Below are 8,652 nucleotides of genomic sequence, written 5' to 3' on the forward strand. Positions count from 1 at the left end.
TGTAGGTGCTTGAACCACCTCCGCTGGCAGACTGTTCCAGACCTTGGGGGCTCGGACAGTAAAGAAATTCTTCCTTATGTCCAGCCTAAAACGGTCTTGCAGGAGTTTGTGACCATTCGACCTCGTCATCTCTTGGGGCGTTCTGGTGAACAAACGTTCCCCCAGATCCTGTTTTTCCTTACTCCCGTTTTCTTGGTACCTGAATACGATTCAATAAAAACTCCCCATCTTCATTTCATCAGCCCATTATAAGACCATGCAAGCCTCTTTTCAAGTAATCTATGAGGTATGGAGGCTGGACGTACCGTTCAGCCAATTTGGCTTCAGAATGAAAAAAGTGCCTGAAGTATTCCCTCTTTTAAAGTATGAGCTTAGTTCCCACTTCACACCTATAAAGATCCATAATAAATACTAACTTAAAGACAGCAACACTTGTGAGAGCAAAATTGTGCTTTTTCATAACTGGAAAAAATAACTGCTGTAAATTACTTTCTGTGCCACTACCATACTCAGCTGTAGCACAAAACATATTCTAAGACACGGTTCAATGCAGAATAGATACAGGCTGCAGTGGGCAACTATTTGTAAGGCCACCAAATGGTAAGAGAGTAGATCAAGGTACCTTGCTACATCTTCAAAGGCTGGTCTGGACTTGTACTGATAGCTACTACCAATTTACCTATCTGTAAATGGGTATATGGTTGTTATGAGTGGGGACCAATGTCTATATTTTTTCCATGATTTTTTGTATCCAGTAGATTGATAAAATGAAGTTTGTAGGCTTATCCACAGAAGGTGTTATGTAAATTCCCTTTTGAGGATTAGAACTGGGAGACTGGAGAGAGAGTTATCTTGTGAGAAGTGTGTCCCCACAGGTAACTGGATATTTCTGCCTTGGATGGATTTTCAGTGTGTTCATTCTGGTATACAGTTGTTGTTTTGTTTCTCCTACCTATTTCCCATCAGGGCTTTTAGTGCACTGGCTGAGATATAATATATTTCTGGAGGTGCAGGTATAAGATCTAGGAATGGCAATGGTTCTGTTGTGTGGTGTAGTTATTGTGGGAGTGGTGGAGAAGTGTTGGTAGGTTTTACATTTCCTGTCATGGCATGGTCTGGATCCATTTGGTGAGTTTTGGGCCATAGGAAGTTTCCTTCTGGAGAAGTTATTGGTGAGGTTCAGCGCTTCTTTTTAGGCTGGAATGGGTGGTTCTAAGAAGATCTCTTTAAGAGTTGGATCTCCTTTTAGTATGGGTTGCAATTGTTTGAGGATTTTCCATATAGGTTCCAGGGAGGGATGGAATGTCATAACTAATAGTGTGCTATTCATGGGGATTTTCTTATTGTACTGAAGCAATTCTTCACATGGTATCTGGGTAGCTCTTTCAAAAGTGTGATCTTTCTCTGGAGGAGTATCCTTGTTGAATGAAAGCCCTTTTGAGATTTGTGAAGTGACGATCACAGGTGTTCTCCTCAGTGCAAATTTGGTGGTAGTGGAGGGCCTACGAACTTCACTTCATCAGGCTACTAGATGCAAAAAATCATGGACTAAATACAGACATTGGATTTATGGACATTATAACCTGCCTGACATCTGATAATCTAGGTAACCTCTCTACAATTTACCAACTACATTCCATCACCAGGTCACTATTTCCCTTCCCCTTCCTCCCCTGCACCTCCAACCTGTGTCTCACCCATTGTCTCTCACCCTCTCCAATTCTCACTTCCAGGTATTCGCATTTTTACTGACCTGCATTCTTCTATATTGACTTCCATCCCATCCAGGACAACAAAAACAACTGCAGGTACTTCCTCTGCCTGACGATGGGTGTTTGTACCCAAAAGCTTGCAAAGAAGATTTTTTTCCAACTATTTTAATTGGTCTTATCAGATTTACCCAAAGAACCTTGCCTGCCTATGTCCATAGACCAACTTGGCTACAACTAACACCCCTAAAATCCTTGGTATCATTTTTAGGGCCCATTAAATCTCTCCCACAACCCATTAGTTTGGTGACATACAGACACCAAAGAGTGCCTGAACTTGCATTTCTTCCACAAACTCTGGTTGGTTGTGAAACCCGTTCTGGTGAAAACTTGTAGCAGAGCATGTGCAGCAGTGGACAGACTTATGTGGGCTTGTGGATTTAACCTCAAATTCTTTGAGTATACTTAGAGAATGATGTACATCGTTTTTAGTCCCTGCATTGCAAGTAACCAGATTATAGTTTTGCAGTCTCTTCTTATGCCTCTTGCTCTTTGAACATGGAGAAAGTACCAGTCTGGTATTTCAATCAATAACCCTTGTATTGGAATTTTAATTTTCTCATTTTTCCTAAACACTTTTGGCTTGATTCTAATGTATGTGATTTTTGTTCTCTCAGAACACTTAAGAACAGATTTTTTCATTATGAAATGGTGAAATAAACTACATTATCTCAGCACTCAGAACTCAAGTCAAAGTTTCAAGCAAAGGACCTCTCACAAGTACTTTTTAAAAGGGGAGATTGTGATAAATTTAGAAACAACTGAGAAGTACATTATTTCACAATAATGTCATTTATTTCAAAAAAAATTTTGTGGTATAAGGAACAATGTTAGGAGAGCTGAAAATACTAAAGCACAAGCTAATAGGAAGAATATCAGGATTTAAATGTAATAAGTAGAAGGCCAGTGAGGGTTATTGAAGAACTATTAATCACTGCCAGTATAATAATTGTGTAAGACAAAGGACTACAGTGTTTCTATTCTGAAAAGTTTAAGTAACATACATAGAAAACACTGGATAATAGCATTGCAGAGGGCATTCTTAAGCAGCTTCCTCCTTCTATGACTGATATATTGGGGCCTCAAGGAAGAAGTCAAGAACGTTTATGAATTTAGTAAGAGCAGCTACATATAGGTCAATGATTACCACTAGCTCTGGTGTTCTAAGTGGTCTTCTGTAAGTTAAGCACCTTTAGTATAGTTGGCATTCATTAGCAATGACCTCAATTTCCCTTCCTAAAGTTACCAGTTTAGGATTTGCTGACCTACACTACCATGTTTTCCTTCACAGCACCTAAAGATGATGGCACTTTGAAGTCTTAGAGCTAGATTCCTCATTTCCATACCCCTACCAGGAATCCTACAGTCCTGGGTTTAGAGTCCTGGGGCTGATCGGATAAAAGTAGTCCAGTAATTAATACACTGAAGCTGTGGAAGAAACAGTACATTTACCTGCAGTTGGTAGTTTCTGGCACTTTTCCCAGAAGATTTAGACTGAACCACTGAATGCTTTATGCACCTCCTTTGGTAAAGAGAGAAGGATAGAAATAGTATTTCCATCCTCAAGCTTTAATATTTAGAATGATAATACAATAGTTTCTTCCTGGAAAATTATTTTAATTCTTGAGACTTAATCAGATAATAAACAGTACTTTCCTCTAACCAAAGGAAAACTTACATGTGACAACCTGTTCTGCAGATAAGATACCATCTTATTCTCATGCAAAGACCAGAGGAGAATAACATGCTGTTTATTTCACTTTGGGTATCCTGATTTTTTTTTTCCTCCCTGAAAACGCTTCCATGTTTTTTTTAACTTCATCATGTGCTCAGGAAAGTCTTCTGTTGTATTTATTCACAATCTGTGTGCTGCATAGTCCGTCTTACCTCTTTGAGCATATCAAAGAAAATGAAGTATTAAGACACTTTAAATACAGAAGCCTCAAACTGATCCTGAAGGTACTCGGGCATCAGGTCATTGCTGTTAATATGTATATAGCTTGCACTGACAGAGGTGTAAATCTCCTTTAATAGCCTCACAACTATGTAGTGTACTCTTAATTCTATTGTGTTATATGTATTATCGCTGGAAAAACACCAAATCACCTGAAGTATTAAAGTAATTTGCTATTCTGTGCATCTACTACAGGGGCAAAAAAGAAGTAACTTAGGGAATATTGGAGGCGCACAGACAATCATTTTAACTTCAGTAGGCTTTAGATCAGTACGTAGAGGAACACAATAACACCAGGGAGCAGAAAGCCTTAATTTTTGTTTTTCAAATGCATGTGACAGATGAAAGATGGTATTTAAAGTGTTCTGTTTGCACTTCATGGGAAGGACCTGGTGATTTGGGAATTTTATTTTTTCAAGACTAAATAAGAATACACATTTTTCAAAGTTATATCACAGAACTGTATTTAATAGGGCTAGAAGAGAACTATCTATTAAGTGCTAAAACATAGCCAAACAAAAACAGTTTAATATAAAAAACAGGAGATCCCTTGATTTTCTGCAAAGTTTGGATTGAATCATTTTGGAAGTAGAAACAAATGGGTTTGAAATGGTTTTCCTAATATCTACTTTTTCTTAATATTTTTTCAGACTCTGTTTAAAGTACACAGGGAGATTACAAAATATGAATATAGATAAATTACTCCAGAAGTTTAATTTAACATGTTTCATATTTGTTTTAGGATTTCAATGAAAGTTTAGTACATTTCCAAACTCATTTGAGAAACCATGTTTTGGTGAGAAAATGACACGCTGACATTTGCTGGTGACTTGGGACCATTAGAATATGACAAATATAGACACATTTACTCAAATGTAGCTATTGACTTCAGAGTTCCCATTTGAAAACACTGCATTAACTCAGAACAACATTCTTTGCTAGCATGTGGCTTTTTTTTTAAATGACAGAAGATCCATCAAACTGAAACAGTCATATTTAATATGATGCAGACAATTCTCCATAGCTGAATACTTACTACAGTAGAAGGCAAAGTAGATTTGGACCTTGAAGATTAAACAAAGTAGTTGCTTTGTTTGTCAAAAATGGAGATCCCCAGCTTACTGCTGCCATGCTTCTGCCACCCCTGTGCTTCCCCAGCTGCCGGGGTCATGTGCCATTCATGGGGGCAATGACAAGAGAAGCAAACATACAAGCAGTAAACCCATAGAAACAAAGGAATCACAAAACTGAACCCAGGTAATGAGATAAAGATCCTTAGTCTCTGTTTAAGCCATACTTAACATAATCATAGTTTTTTGTTCTGCAATTTCCCGCCTGTGGGTGATCGCTGCTTGCCACCCCACCGCTGAATCCCTACCTGGAAAAAGATAACAATCTTAGAGCAGTCATGGAGGAAAGACTTGCCCAGGCTTACAGGTAGCCCCCCAGCCTCAAATAGCATCTCTCAGGCAACAGACTACCTAACTCCCAGTCTCACAGGGGGACCAGACATTGCAATGGACCCAAATACCTTCTATTCCCCAGCATCGATACAGACCCCGTCATCAATGGACTGAATAACATGGATTATAACATTCAAAGTTCATTCGCTTGTAATGCTACCAGTGTCATGGACTTTAGCCCATAAAAAGTTATGCTATACACACACCAAACACCCACACTTTGGTTAGTCTAGAAGGTGCAAATCTACCTTACCTTCTACTTGACTTTAGATCAATATGGCTAACTGCATCTCTCTACTTACAGTCTTCAGGTTCTCTGTTATATTAGCAGTCATTCTTTGCAAGATACTGCAATTTTTAAAAACTTTTTCCATCTTCAGCTATCTAGGGAAAATCATTTTGTCACAGAAAAATAACTTAAATCAATGTTAATTAAGGGTGCTCTGTTTTACTGGAACAACATTTTGTAAAAGGCTGAAGAGTTAAGAAATGAATGCTTTAAGGTCAACAGTCACACACCTGTTTTTCTATCTCTGCCATCTACTTTTTTTTAAATGCACTGTTTGAATTTTTTGGGCAAAAGAACAAATTTGGAGCTATTTTTCCACATTTGTATGTCAAACTTAAGGCCAGATGGTAATTTTTACTAAGCCACATATTTATTAAAATCATTCTCTTGTCTTACAGGTAATGCAAAAATAATGCAGAAGGGCAATGTTGTCAGTCAATTTAAGACTGCTGATAGAGTGAGCAACACACTGTGTGTTATGGACTGCAGGGAGTCAATGAAACCTTTAAATGTCAAATAACTCCTAAAGGCAACCTCTCCTTTCAGCATTTAAAATAACAGCCCTGCCAAGTTGTCATCAGTCTCTTCTTCTCTTTCATTTTCCAGCCCTGAACAGCCTAACATCCTAGATTTAACCAGCCCATTATTCATTTACCAACCCACCATAGATTTGAAGTGCTCTACCATTCATCATCTATAATTGCACCACAAGAACTATTGTGGTTCCACCGTTTAAAGGGGCCTTTTTGTATAAGTGAAGGGAAAAAAGGAAATATAAAGGTGCAATGCCCTGCCACCAAAAGAGCATAGGTTTTTCAAAACTATGCTGTATCATTTTGATTAGAGGGAATTCACATAGATTCATAAGCAAGATCTTAAGTCAGTACAAAAGCAGTGATCTCACCAGCAATTTCTAGAGCTGACTAATTTGCATCCGCTGAAGATTTTAAAGTTGGAGAAGACCATAATTATCATTTACTTCAATATCCTGCACTGTACCAGATATCCCTATAAATTGTGGTTTAACATGAGCATTTTGTTTAGAAGACATTCAGTTTTCACATGAAGGCCCTGGAGAAGAATTTCCATCATTCTTTGGTAATCAGCTCTAATGGGTACGTACTCTCAGTGTAAAACCTTATTTTAAGTCATTTAACTTGGACCCAGAGGGACAGCCTTCCATCTTCAGCTTCCTCTGTGCAAAAATGAAGTTTATTTCCTACCTATGGGGACTATTTACCATCTTGTACCATCTACACTTTTTCCAGAGCTGGACAAAGGGACTTTGAACCCAAAAGCTTGTAGAAAAGGACAATTTTCATGCCATTTTTCAGTAGGTCCAATAAAAAGGTATTATTTTGGAACCCAGAGTTCTAGTTTTTTGTATGTCAACCTGCCTAAGGAATTCTCTGCGAGTATGAAGTAGTAAAGCATGGAAAGAAGCCTTCTGAATTTGCCAACCGACAAACCTTTGCAGTGTCTTATAAAATTATGTGACAGACTGGGATGGTGGGGGGAAGAGGGGAAGAACGCAATGAAACAGTATAGGCATATAATTCTTATTCAAAGAAGGAATCAGATTTTGATATTTACATTGCTGTAATACCAGATGAAACCAATGTTCAGATATTACAGAGAATAGTATCATTATTCTTGATTGGTAGGGTTAACAGTCCTTCTGTGGTAAGAGGCCAAACAAAATACTCAGCTTCAGAGAGAATCTTAGTCCTCTGTGATTTAAGTCTACTTCGTTGTTTAAGACTGCCTTCGTACATGCCAGCCACCTACATTCAAAACCCCTAAGTTTGATCCCCAATGGCAGTTTAGCCTGATCCCAGATGCCCTGCTAAACTTCAGAGCTCAAGGCTGGCTGAGCATCTTGGTAGCTTGCCCTTCTCTGCAGTGGGCAGCTCACTCAGGGGTGCAGGTAGTGAGTACAGGATATTGCAGGATTGCTGCTAAAGGACTTCCTTTTTTCTCAATACTGGCTCTACTGCCCATAATTTAGCTGGGCACAGCAGAGACAACAGCCTGCAAACCGAGTCCTAGAAGCACTCCTTTTGATGCATGGGAAGGACAGGGTGTAATTGCCACAAGGTAAAATAGGAAGAGGAGACTTATTTTGTTTGGGCTGATTGAGGTGCCCTAAATAACATGTAGGCATTGCTCAAGACAATCTTCCCCAAACTGGGTTCAATACAAAATGAGTTTAACCAGCCTTACATAAAGCATTGCTCAAATTTGTTATTACTTACAATGGAATACATTCATTCCCGGTACAACTTCACTGATGAGTGAAGTTATGAACACAATATCTTTAAGGAATACTTATTCCATAGCATTTACATTGCACAGTTTAATCTAGTCTTATCAAGATACCAGCCAGTAGACACAAGTATGACTCATTTACTTAGCTGTCCTTTGCTTTTAGCTTCTCTCTCATTTCAGATACACCGTTATTGGTCTCCATGGTTACCTGCTCTGTTTCATCATGCTGTGTTTATAAGACATTTTGAAACAAAAGGTTCAACCATCTGCTATAGATTTACCCCCTGAGAAAAAGACATCCAATCCATCCTTCAATATCCATAAATTTTGTGGGTGGTATCTTTGACTGGGTGAAGTTCCTGTTAAATCCTCACCAACTATAAATGGGATTTCACCCTGTATTTTTAAGTTCTGTTGATCACTTGGCAATTATCTGGTGGACTAGGAATAGTTGTAATAATAATAATAGCAGCATTAAAAACTATGCAGCTGAAAAATCTTGTTACTAAAAAGGTACACACATCATTTCCTATATGACTGGCAAGAAATTCAGTGTAAATAAGGGCACTGTTGGATACAAACATCCATTTACAAATAATCTAATCATCATATTAATGTGTGCCCAAGGTCCCAAGTGAGATAAGGTCCCATATTTCAACACCTATTTAGAAACTTCTCCATCTCCTAAAGAGTTCACAATCTGAACAGACAAAGAGTGAATGTTGGTGACTGATGTTGGTGACTGGCATGGACAGCTAGAGACCCTCTGGGTAAAAATTCGTGGTAAAAATGGCACAGGGGACACAATGGTGGGAGTCTACTACAGACCTCCCACTCAAAGTCCTGAGCTTGACCAGGAGTTCACCCAGGAACTGACTGAGGCCACTTGCTCCAGGACCTTGGTTGCAA

This window comes from Crocodylus porosus, unplaced genomic scaffold, assembly GCF_001723895.1.
Source record: "Crocodylus porosus isolate Cpor-Errol unplaced genomic scaffold, CroPor_comp1, whole genome shotgun sequence".
NCBI lineage: Eukaryota > Metazoa > Chordata > Crocodylia > Crocodylidae > Crocodylus > Crocodylus porosus.